Source organism: Oreochromis aureus, linkage group 9 (assembly GCF_013358895.1).
Source record: "Oreochromis aureus strain Israel breed Guangdong linkage group 9, ZZ_aureus, whole genome shotgun sequence".
Classification (NCBI taxonomy): domain Eukaryota; kingdom Metazoa; phylum Chordata; class Actinopteri; order Cichliformes; family Cichlidae; genus Oreochromis; species Oreochromis aureus.
The window spans coordinates 22,251,962-22,268,605 of record NC_052950.1 but is presented as its reverse complement, the minus strand read 5'-3'; the positions used below and the strand labels follow the sequence as shown (position 1 = coordinate 22,268,605).

Sequence of the window (16,644 nt, the reverse complement as noted above, 5' to 3'; positions counted from 1 at the left end):
ACCTCCTCATGCAGGCCACACGGAGCCAGGAAAAACCCAGACTGTTATGACTAAAATGGGTGAAACCTTGTGGTCCTTCATGCTTCTGCATCAAATTTGGTAAAGAGTTCAGCTCCCTGACTTAGCTGACTGGTATTCATGCTCTAAAAAGTGTAAAGGTTTTTCCCAATCTCACATTGTTCTGATTATTATTATTTTTTTAATATATATAGACCATACGATTGTTCTTCTTTTGTTTGTTTTTGTTTTTTTTACAATAACATAGGGTTAAAGGGTTTTGTTTTTTTTTTAATTTGGGAATTAACAGAGAAAGGACTTTATGGATTTTTGTGATAGCTGTTGTCTAATATACCCTCTGATCACACCCTCTGATTGTATTCCTCCCTTTGCATGCCGGCTCATGTCCATTAGATTTGAACTGTCGACTTATTTTGAGTCATTTAGTAGGAAATCCTGACTGTAATGCCCCCTCATTCAGAGCAAGATCTAAATCTGTTTCTTGCAGTTGTTTGGAACTTGACACTTTATCTCTACTGTTTTGTGGTCTGTTCTTTTGAAACCTCTTTGTTTCTTATGCACTTCCTGCTGCTGCTGTGTTGGCCAAGACAACCTCGGCGAGGGACTTCTCCTGCCTAAATAAACTATTACAAATGATGTAAAAAAGCACTGCATGCTCCCTGCTGTTCAGTCTGCAAATGGATATATTTAATAGTTTACTGATTAACACACGCTGACTGTATTTCGCATTAAATGAGCACAGAAAGGTGGTCTGAGGCTGCGGAGGTCCTCACTCTGGTTTGTGTTTGTAGCTTTTGGCGGGGACGAGTAATATGCTTTTGATATGTGGCTCTGATGTTTATGAGTCAGAGTGTGTGTGCCAGTTTCTAATCTGCAGGGCTGGCTGTGCCGGTAGACCTGAGCATTCCTCTCAACTTTCTCACTTCCGTCTGTGATCCTGCTTCATCTGAAGCCCAAAGCGTGCATATAATGAGAAAAGAGAGCAATCTTGTTTCTTTTTTTTCTTTCTTTCTTTTTTTTTTTTTTTTTTTTGCTCCTGTAAGCAGGCATCTGACAGCCTTTAACGGGATGCTCACTATTTCCTGCTTGGTGTATGCACCAGCAACAGCATCTCCAATGGAAATATGAAGCGAGGTGGACTTTGCCATGAGAAAGTGCTGTTTAAGTGGTCAAGTCTTCTCAGAATTCTTATGTGTTTTTGGACACAGACTTTCAGATGTATGATTTGTTTCCAAGTAACATTTTCCACTTTTAAAGGGCAAAAAGGTCACATTTGAGGCTGGAGGGGGACGGTGGTGTGTGATAGCTTTCAGTGCTCAAACCAGAAACCACAGTTTGAGTCATACAAGGAACGGATTTTTACTCTTAGATTTGTGTTGTTTTAAGTGTTGTTGTCACTGGAAAGGAGTCGGTTAAGTTTAGGCACTAAAATCGACTTGGTTTAGTAAGGAAAAACTACTCGTTAGGTTTAGGCACAAAACAGCTCAGTTAGGCTTAGGCATGGAACTACACGGCTGGGCTTAGGCATTAAATGGTTGTTCTAGACTTAGACTTAAATTGCTCAGTTAGGTTTAGGTTTTATACTACTCAGCTAGGGTAAGGCATTTAGGAAAGGAAAACTATTAGGTTAGTTTAAGGCATTAAATTATTCATGTTGGTTTAGGCATTAAAATAGACTTGTTTAGGTTAAGGCATTGAAAACTACTTTAGGTATAGGCACTCTGTTGGGTTTAGCAAAAACTAAAAGTCAGTTAGGTTCAGGTATTACATTATTTGATTAGGATTAGGTATTAAAAACTACTGTTAGGTTTTAGCAATAAAAATGAAACTAGCTGATTAAGTTTATAAAGAGATCGTGGTTTGGGTGAGACTACTGTGGTTCCCAGTTTTTCATCGGTTGCCATGGTGACAGGACCTCTCTGAGGAGTCTGGTGTCGTACATGGTGCAGAAGCGATAGACTTCCCCTTACAATACATTAGTTTCCTAATTGACATCTTGCCATGAGACTGGGCTGTAGTATACCACATTAAGACTATAAATATCACTGCTCACTCAATGAGAAGGAAAAAAACACTGTGCTCCTACCCCCACATCTTTCACTCATGCACTGAAAACTCCTACAGGCTCACACCAGAGAAATTCTACTTTCACTTCATCCTGCTGCATTGAGAGAAAGATCCACTCATGACAAAAGCCACAGTGGGGATTTTTATTTGATTTTATTTTTTGTGATAACATGTTAAACTCGACAGGCATGAGATTCTCATGCGGCTGCCCACATTTTCAGGAGACGCTCAGAGCAGACGTGCTGCCACAGATGGCAAATCAGCATGGTGAAAATCCAGTTTTTGCATGAAAGTGTTGCTGTGCTGCCCCCACACCAAACCTCCATTTTCACATAGTATTAAAGCTGTTATATAAAAATGAGTCGCTCCCACTTCCACCCCAATTGCCTGCACGTTGTTTAGTCAGGTCTAGAATTTCATGCTTGCTCCAACCTAAAGTAGTATATCTGAATATACATCCTTATGTGAAATAATGTAATGGTGCTTAATATTTTGTTCAGCCAAAATACTCTATTGGGTCCCTTAATCAACAAAAATGATTTTCTCAGTTTTATGTCATTTTAAATTGAAGATTTGTGGTGTGGGGCTTAAAAGGAGTAATTTGAAGACGTCCCGGTAAATCGTAATGGACATTTTAGAAATTTTATGACACTTTATTGATAATAACCAGGGTTTAATGGGATTTGGCATTAAACCCTGGTACATTTTGTTAGGTATACTTGTTTAACTGCTTATTAATGCAAATATCTAATCGGCCAGTCACAGGGCAGCAAATTTAAGCTGAGCATCAATTGGCATGGTTGATGGTGACAGATGGGCTGGTCTGAGTCTTTCAGAAACTGGTGATCACTTGGGATTTTCCCACTCGACAATCTCTCGGATTTACTGAGAAATATCCAGTGAGCAGCAGTTCTCTGGGTGAAAGTGACTTGCTGATGCCAGAGGTCAGAGGAGAAAGGCCAGACTGCTTTGAACGTAGTTGTAACATAATGTTTAAACCAAGGTATGCAGAAGAGCACCTCTGAACACACAACACATTAAACTTGCAGCAGCAGAAAACCACACTGGGTGACCCTCATGTCAGCTAACAGGAAACTGTGGCTACAGTTTTCACAGGCTCACCAAAAATGGACAACAGAAGATTGGACAAATTTCACTTGGTGTGATGATTCCTGGTTTCTGCTGCAACCTTCAGATAGTTTTGGAATTTGGTACAAAGGACATGAAAGCATGGATCCATCCTGCCACTGATCAAACGTTCAGGCTGGTGCTGGTTGGGATGTTTTCATGTTAGGCCTCTTAGTACAGGTGAGCAGCATTTAGACAACAGCCTACCTGAGTATTGTTGCTGACCATGTCCGTCCCTTTATAACCACAGTGTACCCATCTTCTGTTTATAATTGGTCCTTCCAGCAGAATAACTCCATGTCACAATGATCAAATGACCTGACGAGTTCACTGTACGCAGTCCAATAGAACATCTCTGTGATGTGATGAGACAGAAGATTCTCATCCAGGATGTGCAGATGATGACAGCAACTTTTTTTATACTAACTTGTACAACCAGCTTTTTAAAATTACAATTCTGGCTTTCAGGTATTATGTTTAACAGTTCCCTTGTTAACTCTTTCATCCCCTGCACTTTGCTTTATTTTTGTTGCTTCCTAAAAACCCAGATTCACTCCCTGAGAGTTTAGCTCATCTTTTATTCTTTATTTATTTATCTTGGTCGAAGAAAATCCATTTCTTTTCTTTTAAATGTGAGTAATCTGTGTTATAAAAAAAATCACAATCTCAGTATCTTCTTAGTATCAAAGACCTTTATAATGGATCTGTGTGCCAGCGTCTGGTTGCGTGATTGACTGTAGATCCCTGGCATGGTGTAAATATTCCAGTCCAGCAGAGAGGAACGAGCCCTAAACAAGCATTTGTTGTGTCATTTCAGTTCAAGCATCTCGGGCCCGTGTAAGCGATCTGTGGGAGATTTCTTAATGAAATGATTTTCCACAGAGGCTCCGCTGTGCTCTGCGGGCTTCAGTAATTTCAGTCACACATCCGATATCCCTCGTCAGTCCTCGGCTCTCGCTCGCCAGAGGGGAAAGGGGAATACAAGTTGTCATGACAACCCAAGTTTTAATGGACGATTTATTCAGCGGTGTCGAAACCAACAGCGTGAGGGACAGTTTTTAAGTCCCAGTGTCGCTTTCTTCACTTTGGTTCTGGAGATGCTCACAAGTCTTTTGCCGCTCTCTCTCTCCTCGACTACACAGCCAGCATTTTCCACCCAGGCTCCATCATTAAAAGAAAACGTCTGCCTTTTAAGTTTCATTCATACAGCTGCAGTATTTAGTATTTAACACAGACTGTAAAACATGCTACACAGGTGAGATTGGAGGTGTTGTCAGTTTTGGAAAGAAAGTTGGAGCTTATGATCACATGTCAGTGACCCATATGTCATGTTGAGTGTAAATGTTTAAAATCTCTAAAATTAACTTTATATTAAAAACTATGACTGAAATCCCCATTTAAGTCTTGCAAACAGCTGTAGGTATTTAAAAATCCATCTACACCTTGGGTAACTAAAGGGTTGCAGGAGTGCTGGGGCTTATCCCGTATGTCAGTGGGTGTGAGGTGGGGTTACCCAGTACAGGTCAACAGGCCATCACAGGGCCAACACACTCATATTCGCACCTAAAACCCACTTAAAATAACCGTTATAACCATTTAACCTAACATGCATGTCTTTGGTCTGTGGGAGGAAGCTGGAGTGCCCTCATGGAGCCCATGAAGGCATGAGGAGAACATGCAAGCTCCACACAAAGGCCTCTGACGGCTTAGGCAACAGTGCTAACCACTGTACATCTGTGCTGCACTAAGAGAGGACCTATTATGCTCATTTTACAACTCCACCTGTATTCGTGGATTAATGCTCCAGATTCTTGCTTGATTCACAGTTCAAAATAATCTTTATTTGACTTATACCGGGGCACTAAATGTGGCACCTCAGTGCATCCATCTCCTCTCTTTAATCTGACTTTCTTCTTATTGGCTGCCCACTGCAAACAGCAGGTGGGTAGAGCTGTAAAACAGTGTTTGGCACAGTCTAAATCTGAGTCTAAATATTCTTTTACAGCTGAAACATCTGAAGCTCAAAATTTGTTTTATCCATGTGGATGACAACACGATGTGCTCCAGATCTCACCGATTACCTTATGTAGCACATGTTTTAGTGTTTGTAGTGCACACAGCATCAGGGCCACACATGCTGTCCCACATTTATTGAGTCCTTCATGTGGTTGAGTAAAATTAAAGCCAAACAAGTGTACATGGTGTGTTAGCTTATTGCTCCTGCAAACTGAGAGAGCACAGTCGAATATGAGTTTGCTTCACAAGCACTTATTGTTGGAGTTTATGTGATCCAATAGCAAAACTGTAATATTTTATACACTGGGCAGAACAGACCAATCCAGCTCTGGTATGCAATGACTCTGCCCCCCTTTTTGTTTTATCATAATCAAAACAAGGAAATAAATGAAGGAGCAGGAAGTGAGCACATGGTTAGGAGAAAGCTTTGTTGCCATGCCACTCCACCATGTAGTTCGCTGGAGTTTTTGTTTATGTTTGTAACTGGAGTGTAATGAAAATTACATTTAGCCACTCCTTCTGACTTGGTTTTATTTAGACTGACCATGTTTGGATAAAGAACCTGTTGGGAAAAGCGTAGCTGCCTCAGAGGTGACTAAAACCCCAAACTGTGAAACGCCCACAGTGAAGAGTCACATCGGTTAACTGTTAACTGTTATGTCTCTGATTGCTTTGATTTTTTTTTAAATGCTGCTTGGAGGAATGAGCAAAGTTGAATCACCGCTCGCACACATGCTCACACACAGCCTGAGTTTGCTGAATGAGCTCATCGTGTGGGTCTTTTCCTGCAGCAGCACTCAAGTGAATGACTGTGTACTTCCGCACTCACAGTTTGAGCCATGCACCTCAAAAGCATGGTGGTGGTTAGAAGTACTGATCTTAGTCATTTGCCCCGGGATAATTTGATTTAATTTACAGGCGAGAGAGAGAGAGAGGGTGAGCTTGGGCAGCCTCGTATTTATTGTATTAGCTGTAACAAAGCACTATGAAGTAGCATCTAACCTATGTGCTTGACTTTTTAGCCAAGCTAGCAGCTCGCCTGCACTCCAGTGCCATGGACTTAACAGCTATGTGACCCACTGATTTATTATCAACATGTGGCAACTCCAGTATCCAGGTTGTGAAATGATTAAAAAAAATCACTTCACTAGAATTGTTATGAAGAGAGTGGCGATTGTAACACGAGTCTATGGCAGGGGTGGGCAACTCCAGGCTTTGAGGGCCGGTGTCCTGCACGTTTTAGATGTGTCCTTGATCCAACACAGCTGATTTAAATGGCTAAATTACCTCCTCAAAATGTCCTGAAGTTCTCCAGAGGCCTGCTAATGAACTAGTCATGTGATTCAGGTGTGTTGACCCAGGGTGAGATCTAAAACCTGCAGGACACCGGCCTTCAAAGCCTGGAGTTGCCCACCCCTGGTCTATGGGGACTCACTAAACTCACTTATGGGGCCGGCCTCATGTGGCTGTTAGAGGAACTGCAGTTTCAGGCACTACAGATTTGTCTTCATTTTCCAGCCCTGGAGGTCGCGGCTTGATTTAGTATTAACTCAGAACGGTTAGCATACACAGACTTTAAAGGAAGCATTTTATGCACAGTAGACTCCCTGAGTAGTTTGATTTTCTTATTCCTCAAGTATTGTTTTTATATTTTTAATGACATTTTGCATGATAGTCCATCTACAAGCACGTCTTGCTATTCAGCAGCCACTTGGTGATGGCCCTGGGCACTTACTTGGGCAGTTATTCTGAAATATTATCTGAACTTTAATTTTAATAGTCTGTGGGACTTGTGCAGAATCACAAGTCTAACAGGATATAAAATGCTTTCTTTTTTCACTGCCATGCCTCTCTGCTGTAATTTATCTGATTAAATATCCTGCCATGCTGTGTCTTCAGCAGCTGACTTGCACTGTTTGATATTACAGAACCAAACCTTAACTGTAGCACCACAGCTGACATACTGCTCTGCATGATGTAGGCTTAAATGTAACCTCCATGACCTCATGGTTATTCAAGCAATGATTTGGCTGTATGTTGTGACCCCAGCTGTGTTTGGGATGCATAGCAGACTCCCATGATGCCCTGCTGCAAATGTTTCCTATGGCATGTCAGCTCTGTTGGATTAAGAGCAAGTCACATTACATTAACGGGGAGAAAAGTAAAATAAAAGAGGCTGTTACACCCTCTTTTTTTCAGTTTCACAAGAATGCCTCTTCCTTGTGTAGTCTTATTTTCTTCTTCTCTGGTTTCTCATGTGTAGCTTAGCCCTTTGACAGTGTCTTATTTCATCACGTTTGCCCTCTGCTCAATAAGTCTCTCTCAGGCTTCACTGTTCTTGTGGTTCTGGGGTTTGAAGTCTGATCACATTCATGCATGACCAGCACTGATGCCACCGCTGTGCATTTGTATGCAGGCTGGCGAGAAGAGAGCTGCCTCGGTCCTAATGGTCTCACAGTCTACTGAGCGTGCACTCTCAATCAGGGCTGCATGACTTGTGAAACGAGCTTGTGGCTTGCAGAGACTGTTGAATCTTGAAACTGAGAGTCGTGAGGTTATTCTTCTCTTATTTAGACCTAAGAACCAACCAGACACACAAAACGTGTGCTAAACCTTTCAGTCGCTTAGATTTCTTATTAATGTGGCGGGTTTAGGTGCTTCCACATCTCAATAAAAGGACTCAAACGTGAGTTGGGTGAGTGAGTTGTGCAGTAGTCCTCTTACAGGAGGAAGCGTGGAGTCTTGTAGAAAACCTGAAGTGAATCAGAGGAAGTGTTACACAATAGGAAGTGGTGTGCTTTTTTTCATTCGATTCTGTTTGTTCCATGCTTCTTTTTTTCTCCTTTCTAAAAATTCACTTACTGTAGCCCATATTTCTCAAGGTAGTCGCATTAGGATAGGAGAACAGCCCAGTTATTGCCTATTGTTTGTGTTTGTGTTTGCATTTTCTCTGATAGTGCTGTGTTTCCTTTTTTGTGTGCTACAGCTCATTTTAAAAGGGAACCCAAAGACAGGCAGTCATTTCTAAAGGGTGTAACCAGTATGTGTGAAGTGTGCAACAGTAGTGTTGTCCAACTTTGGTAAAGTCAAAATGCACAAAATAGTTGCTTAGCTGTGGGGTTTTTGTTGTTGTTGTTGTTTTGCTTTTTTGGTGCATTTCAAATAATTTAGTTGAACTTTGTCTTCAGCAGGAGCAGTGATGCCACGTCTTGTTATCTCTAGTTGCGGATGTTTTTTAGGATTTTTTTTTTCAAGCTCTAGATTGTAGAGTTTTATGTTTTGTTGCTGTTGATCTTTGTTTCAGAGGCTGACCTCTGCTGGAGGACTGTGACCCCGGGGCCACCTGCCAGGCCGGGCCTCCCTGCTCCTGCCAGACACACAGCTCCACTGCTGGTAAGTCCTCAAAGATGCTTTTCTGTTGATCTGCTAATCAAATAGGGGAAAAAAACTGGAACGATTTGTATGTAATAATTTGAACTTTCGATTTTATATGTGCGTTGCTGTTTGTTCTCCTGGCTGTGAAGAAAACCCTCCTAAATTCGGCTCTAATGTACAGAAGGACACTCACACAATCTGTGTTATATGAATTTAAAAGCTCAAACTTTATCTTTCATGAGTTTAAAATTGAGCAGTGACCTACAGAAAAGGTAGAAAAAGATAGAAAAGATAAAAGAAATTGTTGATTTTAAACTTGTGAGATGATCAGAGGTTAAAAGGCCTCAGAAGATTCTCACATTTCACACTGGGCTGTGGATGTCTGAAGTTTGGAAATGCCTAATTAAATAGTCTAACACAGGACTTTATCCTCTGCAAATCTGTTTGCAAATTATTTCTGTGAGAAACAACTGAGCAGCAGAATCAGCTGCTGCCTCTCCAGTGAGTCCCGGCTGTCTTGGACTGCCGCCGATGGCAGCTGCATGTTCTGCAGAGTGACCCGGATTCAGGGAGTGTTGCTTCACCCTCTGGAGGAGAAAAACTACAGACAGTGAAAGAGAATTTGCCCATTACCGCCCCTACAGGAAGCATCAGTGCTAGCTTGTTAGCAGCAACTAAACTTTCAAAATAAGTGCATGGATCTTTGTCTTGTTGCGGGTGACATGAGAAAAAAACAGGCAAAAATAAAGCATTTTCTAAAGTAAGAGGCTAAACATGGTTGGGTGTTTTAAAATAAAAGCAAACCACTTTTCTGCTGTTTTTAGTGCAATGACAAATCTTTGTGCTGTGTTGTGGCAACATGTAAACACAAAGCAGGAACTTCACACTGCAAAGCAAATGCATGTCCGGACCGTGCTCACTAAGTCAGACTGCTCAATGTTTATATTAGCTTTGAACTTCATAATGCACGCTAGTCTGTGGTTATTTCCATTGGAACAGCATAAAATTCCCACTCAAAGTCCGCAAGTTGCACACGTGCATCATTTTCATCAATGCAAAAATTGAAGCTGTTTTTATCCTCAGCATCTTTCTTTTCCCACCCCTGATTACCATCTGCTTATCTGCTGTTATTTTGTTTGCATGTCTATTTATACCTGCACATATTCACAACTGATATGTTTCCTTATTTGCATTCACTGCAGGTGCTTAATCACCATAAATACTGCCGTCATTCATTTGTGTAACTATATTTTTCCAGTCGTTTAGGTCATGGGCACATACTGAAGAGCGTTGAATTGAATGGAAGCGTTTCCCTAAATAGAGGCTGAGTCAGTTCATTTTGGTTTCTTTCCACTGCTAGTGTTTTTTTCCATGCTAATGTTGGCTCAGTATAGGTGGGAGAAAATTCAGTTAGCTGCTGTTTCTATTACAAAGTTTGGCTTCAATCACAAACACAAGTGGCATACTTTGCATTCTCAGGCCAGATCTCAGGGAAAATTGGTTATAAGGCACATTTTTAAGGGAAAATTGAGGCCAGGTCACTTGGTGCTTGAGTTTCTCTGTCTTTTCACCTCAGATTATCCCGATTTAACAAATCTCTGAGCATAAAAGTGCATTCACTCGGAAAAATAATCAGAAAATCTTCACCATTTATCTACTTGTCGCTGGTGGAAGAGCTACTGCTGTAATGGCCTGCGTTAATAACATTTCAGCCTACTTTTCTGACAACCATCACCTCATCTCATTGACGTTTAAGCATTAGTAGCTCTCTCTGCACAAATACAGACATGTCATTATGTAAGACCGCCTGTGGTGCACCTATGCCTATTATAGTCCTAATGTGCAATGCTGTGGGTGTATGTGTAATGCTGGCACAGGAAATGAAGTGCATTGTGGGCCATAAAAAGGAGTTGAGTAATGTAGGTGCTCCCGGCTTCCTGTCCCCCCTATCAAGGCCAGAGTGTTTATATAACCACAGGGCACGGGGTCACAGCTCCTGTGATGAGCAGGCAGCTCTGGTGTTGGACTGTGTTTAGTAGTTGGTCAGTTATGGACTCAAACTCACTCCTGGTGATTTTAGACGAATATTTTAGTGCTGTGTCGTTTTAACGCAGGGCTGCGCTTAAGTTTCCTTCCCATCATCTCTCCCTGCTCGTATGCGTGCCCATCCCTGTTGTATTTTCCTCTGTGTCTCCTTGGAGATTGTTACCATGCCACACAGCTATCATTTGATTGGCTCAGCTGTGGAGCTGGAATGCTACGGTGCTTTGACAGCTAAGCCTCAGGTGGTTCATATATAGGATTGCTAAGTCAGTGTGTGTCCCCATGTGAGACTTGTAGTGTGTATGCGTGTGTTTAGGCTAATGCTTCTGCAGTGCCTTATTGAGACTCAAATCTATTCACTTAAATTGGCCTGAATGGTTGCTATTTTGGTTGCTGCGCAGTATGCGACCCTGCAGCGGTGCAGGGGAACAAACGTGATGCACTATACATGAAGAAAGGGAATGAGTTAATGCAGCAGCCTGAGGTCTGTGTGGAAAGATGCAGGGCGGATTAACCCTGCTTAAACCAGGGGGAGGGTGGTAGCCATAGATGAAGCTGTTCTTGGCTCTTATAATTGGATCAATAGTGCCCCCAGCTGGTGAAGCCTTGAAGTGTTATTGTTATGGACATGAATGCAAAATATGTGTAATTGTCTTCTATATATAGCTCTAAGCTTGCCCCAAATTACAGATAGAAGCTGTTTTTTGACCAGTTTAAGTGATTCAGCTGGTAGATCACATAATAAGCTGGTATTTTTTTTTTTTTTTTTTTTTTTTTTTGAAATACTAAATGAATATCAGTTTCTCCATTCCTGACTCAGCATATGGAAGCTGTTCTGGCCTCCCGCTCTCAGCCAACCCCACCCTCTGAGTAGGTCATTTGAGATGATGCGTCTGAAAGGGTGTAATATGTAGAGTGGCTTGTTATGTCAGTTAAAAGCTCCCAGCTTCTCCTAGGTTATCTATTATTTATGCCGCTGGAGGCTTGACGCCGTGTAACTTCCTGCCCAGGTTTTCCGTCAGGAAGCTCGCAGACTGCAGCCATATGCACCAGAAAAACTGAACATCTGGAAAGCTAGTTTTAAACTTGGAACTGACATATATTATTTCTATTTCTTGTCAATGGAAATAATGTCATTTTTTCCCTAAGAGATATGGGAGCGTTTATCCTTAAATAATTACTTGCCAACACCGGATGGCGCTGTTGGATGTGTCATCAGAGCTTCTCTCCAACTCAGTAAAATGAAATTTGCAAACCTTGCAGAAGTATTCTGCAGGGTTTCCATCAAGAGACAGTTTACAGCATAATCAGTTTATTGTAAATATTCCCACTTCCTGTTTGCATTTGTAAATGTAAACAAAAAGATGCGTAAATGTGCCGGTACAAGCTTTGGGAGTGGCTCGCATCCTTCCTGCCTTCTATGCACAGCTGCTTTCCTCCTCCAGATGGCACTCGCCTCCTACTCAATATAAATGTCAGTTCTCTACAATCTGACACTCATCATCACTCCCAAACCTCCTCCGTGCCCCACCCAAAATCCTGTTGGGGTAATATTCTGCAGGAGGAAAAAAAACATGCAAGGATTATGTTTGATTCTAAAATTGAAATTAGGCTTAAATTTGAAATCATCTCTTCCCAAATGCTTTTGTAAGTAAGATTAAAAGATGCCGCTGATGTTGGTGAGTCAGTCAAAGGTCAGGCAAGTAATGATGGTTTGGGGTGGGGGGATTGTTTCTGCAGAGGAACGAGGGAGAATGTGTGTGAATGGATTTAGGAGGCAGCTGCCCCGAGGGAGGTGGCGCTTAGAACAGGACAGTGAGTCAATGCTAACCCCCCTCCCCGTTAATGATCTCCTCACACATACCAGGAAGAAGTCAGAGGACTCTCAAGGGCAGGGTGGGAGGGTGTGGAGGGCCTGGCTCTGAGGTGGATGGAGCAGAAAAAAGTACATTTATATGAAAGATGATGCAAATGTCACTGAGCCTCCTGATTTGAATATTTTTTAAAATAAGGAGGATTGATCTGAAATTAACATCATCCAGCCTGTGAGCCCTGCTCTCTCTCTCCTCCTGTATGTTGTATTGGTGTGACTGAAGAGCGGCACTAAGAGCCTCTCCACAGAGCTCAATGAAGCCCGCGTTTTAGCTGACTCTGGTGCATCTGCCTGTTGCCATGGTTTCCATCTTTCATCAGGTGCCGTCCAGAAAGCGGCGCTTAGCCGAGGATGAGGCGCTCCCGCTTTCATCCTTCCTCTCTGATCTGCTTCTCTGGACAGAACCCCAGTTTTCATAACTGAGTTTGTTACAGCTGTTGGCGACAGGGGATGTTTTTAGCTGGAGAAAGATGAGACGGCCGATACCGGATGTCACCTCAAGTGACGCCGTCAATCTTCCTGTAGGTTTGTTTTGATTTGCCCCAAATCTGGGTGAGGGGGGTATTAGCCGATGTTTACGCGGTTGCAACAATACAGAGGCGTGGCTACGAGTTCAGAGAGTTCACCCACATAAACAAACAAATCGTAGCCTCCCCCTGCTGCTCCCCTGCTCCTCCCTTTTTCTTGTCGCCTTGCACCCCCCCAAGCAATTTTTAGTCAGCTGGGTGAGAGTGGTAGGAGATAGTTGGGGTGGGTGGGGGGTGAGGAGAAGTTGAGTTGGGGGGAATGGGGACGAATGCCAGTCCCATTTGGGAAGTGCTCCCCCATTTTCTGCCTGTCGAGTCAGGCCAGTGTCAGCGAGCTCCGGCGGGTCCAGGTCTGGCCGAGTGGGCTAATGCGATGTGGCGTGTCACCCGGGGAATCTAGGTCAAGTTTAAAGCTGCCTAGTTCTGCCCGCCTCTGCCGCAGTGTGACGCTTCAAATCCCTCCCCTTCCACGCACGCAATAATATTCAGCACACATCCATACCTGCACTTTTATTTTGCATTTGTTTTATATTTTAACCATTTCATCCTGATCAGAATGAGCTCTGCATTCCCTGTTACAGGCTGTGTTTATTGCAAACATAAACACACTCATCTCTCACACACATGCCTTGCCCCATCCCACCCCCACTCCTACCCCTATCCACACACACGCACACACAAACACAGACAGACACCCCAGGCAAGCTCTCAGCCCGTCCACGGCAGAGCCCACGTGACGCCCCGCGCGGAGGCTGGGGAAGGGAGGGCGTTGTTTTTCCCTCCATAGTAAAGCAGCGGGGCACGTGGATCCTCATGCTGCAGCCGAGTAGTGGAATGTCAGCACTATCCCTCCCTCGCATCAGCCAGCCGTCCAGTTGCCCCGAGCCGTTTCTGCAAGGATGGCCGCGGCAGTGCTCGGTTTCAGCCGTGTCCCGCTTCTTATTAAACGGAGAGGCACAGGGCTGGGAGATGTTTTTTTAAAAAACAGGCAGTGCCATTCTGAGGTCAGGCTGCTGCATGGGCGTGGCACTGTTTTGGTTTCTTCACCGAATGGGCTTGAACCTCCCTCCACCGTCTGTAATCTGCACATATTTGTTTTGGATTGTAGCTTCAGTCGGATGACATTTTCCTGGAATAATGTCAGGGTGTCAGTGTGAAAGCCCGCCTTTATCGTGTTTTTATTGCAACGATCTGCTCGTGTTCATCAGTAAAACTAGATTTTCATTTTTAATAAAAATTTGAGAATTTGCTGAGCTACACAGAAAAATGAAATCACATCCAATCCAGTCACTAACAGATGGATTCAGACACTTCTCCATCATCTGTAGTTGACTTTACTATCCTGCTAATCCGCTGTTTTTGGCGCATTACCTCATCTGTATTAATATATTCGTGTGCTTTCAAGTCTTACTACTACTGTACTCGCTCTTCACCGGGAGCTCGAGCCTGATTGGCTGCTGCAATCTTTTCAATGGCACCAAATTTTTTTCGACTCCATGGATACAGCGAGCTGTTGGTTAGGCCGGCTCAGCCAATGGGAGAGCTGCGCGGGCTCCAGCTTGTCAGATTCTGCCCCCTGGCCTTGGAGGCAGCCCTCCCCTCCCTTCCCACCCTCACTGAGAGCACGCGATGTCTCAGCGGGGGGGTTCAAAACAACAACAAGACTGTCGTCGGCTTCTCGGCGGTGCCCAGGACATGCCAGGACTGCTGGGTACTGCTCAAACTCTCTTTAATATAGTGTCTGCACTTTCTTCACAGCCAGGGTGGCTGTGGCTACAATGTAGCTTGCCATCACCAGTGTGTGAATGTGTGTGTGAATGGGTGGATGACTGGTTGTGTAAAGCACTTTGGGGTCCTTAGGGACTAGAAAAGCGCTATACAAAATACAGGCCATTTACCATTCTTCACTACGCTATCACTAAGCAACCAGTTACACTTAGTTACACAAATACATCTTTAAAGAAGAAGTCCAAATAAACAGCAAAGTCAGTTATCTGTAAGTGGTTCTTTTGATGAATTTTGATGGAAGAAATTTGCAGAATGGACAGATTTAATTTGCTCTTTTTTTTCTTTTCTCTGCACTTCAAGATTCTGTAGTGGACTTTGAAACGCAGCCACGCAAATCCCCGTCCTTTAAATGACCTCATTTTAAACGGCACAGGGGAGCAGCGCCGGGCCTGCAAGGCTGCCAGTGCCCTCGTTGAAGCGCTGCGAGCCCAGGCTGCTCTGCCCAGTCAGCGAGCAGCTGAAAGGTGGCAGTAGAAGATAATGATGATGGAGATGGTGATGGTGTTGGGGTAGTGCCCGCATCATCCAGCAGGGTGAAGTCGGTGACAGCTCTCATCTCTTTCCGAGGCTGCATCAGGTGCCGCTTTCCGACAGCCAGTGAGGTGCCGGCGTTGGCACAGTCAGACATTCAGGTCACATTAGAGGAGGGTAGTTTGATGAGACCGGACAAGGCAGGTGGGGCTTTGCAGGTGGTCAGTGGATTTGGCTGGTGACAGACAGTTTGTAGAGGCGCTTTTGAAGTAAATAAAAGTAAAAAAAATAATACTGTTCATCCACCGATTTCATGCTGATGCACAGGAAATCAGAGAGAAGCTCATTTTAAATGCACACCAAATATTTATTAGAGTATATTCAAGTTAAATTTAGGATTCCTACTAACAAATATTTATTTTTTGATTTAATCTATTACTTGTAACAAAACAACAAAATAAAAACAAAACAGGGCAAATGACGACTTAGACAAATTCAGCCTCAACTCGTTATTCAGTCATTTAAAAACTGTCTGCTCATCGCACTTGGAAAACAAACAAAAAAAGGAGGGACATGACCCAGTGCTCGGTTTTCAACATTCAAGAATCCTCCCTGCACGATGCATCTCATGCATTTTAAAAGCGCCCCGTCTCAACCTCTGCTCCTGACTGCTGAGTGCGTACTTTGCTCTGTCGCAGCACCTCCCTGTCTTCCAGCATTACCTGCGATGGCGTGATTTGCCCCCGTCTCCGCAGACCCTCGCTCGGACGCTTTGGCTCTTCACCTGCCACTCATCTCGGGTGACATCTGCCTGCCAAAATTGAATTTCGTCACTGTTCTGCGCCGACCCCTCTTTCGCAAGGCCCGTCCATCTCCACCCCGTCACCGAGGGCTAAAGCTGCCACCGTTTCTCTCTACAAACTGCAGCAGATCTCTGACTTATCAAATGTCTGTCAACCTCTGCAGCTCTGCGCTTTCCAGGAGTCGGAGGATTGACAGCAGAGAGCGGCGCAAGGGTGCCGATTTTCATTGCACAACTCGCAGCTGACTTGTGTGTGTGTGTGTGTGTGTGTACATATACAGTATATATACTGTATGTATATGTGTGTGTGTGTGTGTGTGTGGAGTGCAGGGTCTTCATCTCTTTCGTCTATCGCTACCTGCAAAGCACCTGAAGATTATCGTAGCCACAAAAACTGGGTCATTTTCACAGGCCCTACATAAATAACCATAAATCATACTGGGTGGTAACAAATACCAGTTAACAGGGAGTGAGGACACACTGGTAAATTTGTGTGACTTCGATCGGCCTACCTGCAGTAAAGTTAGGAGTTTGTT

General features: G+C 43.6%; 1 protein-coding gene across 1 annotated transcript in view; it reads left to right on the top strand.

Annotated features, from left to right (window-relative positions):
* The window catches only part of fam49bb (family with sequence similarity 49 member Bb), a 41,206-nt gene that overhangs the window by 5,191 nt on the left and 19,371 nt on the right, over nucleotides 1-16,644 (top strand). Inside the window, exon 2 of the mRNA XM_031759756.2 lies at nucleotides 8,534-8,622. The gene's annotated coding sequence lies outside the window, so the exon portion shown is untranslated. The remainder of the gene's footprint in view (nucleotides 1-8,533; nucleotides 8,623-16,644) is intronic.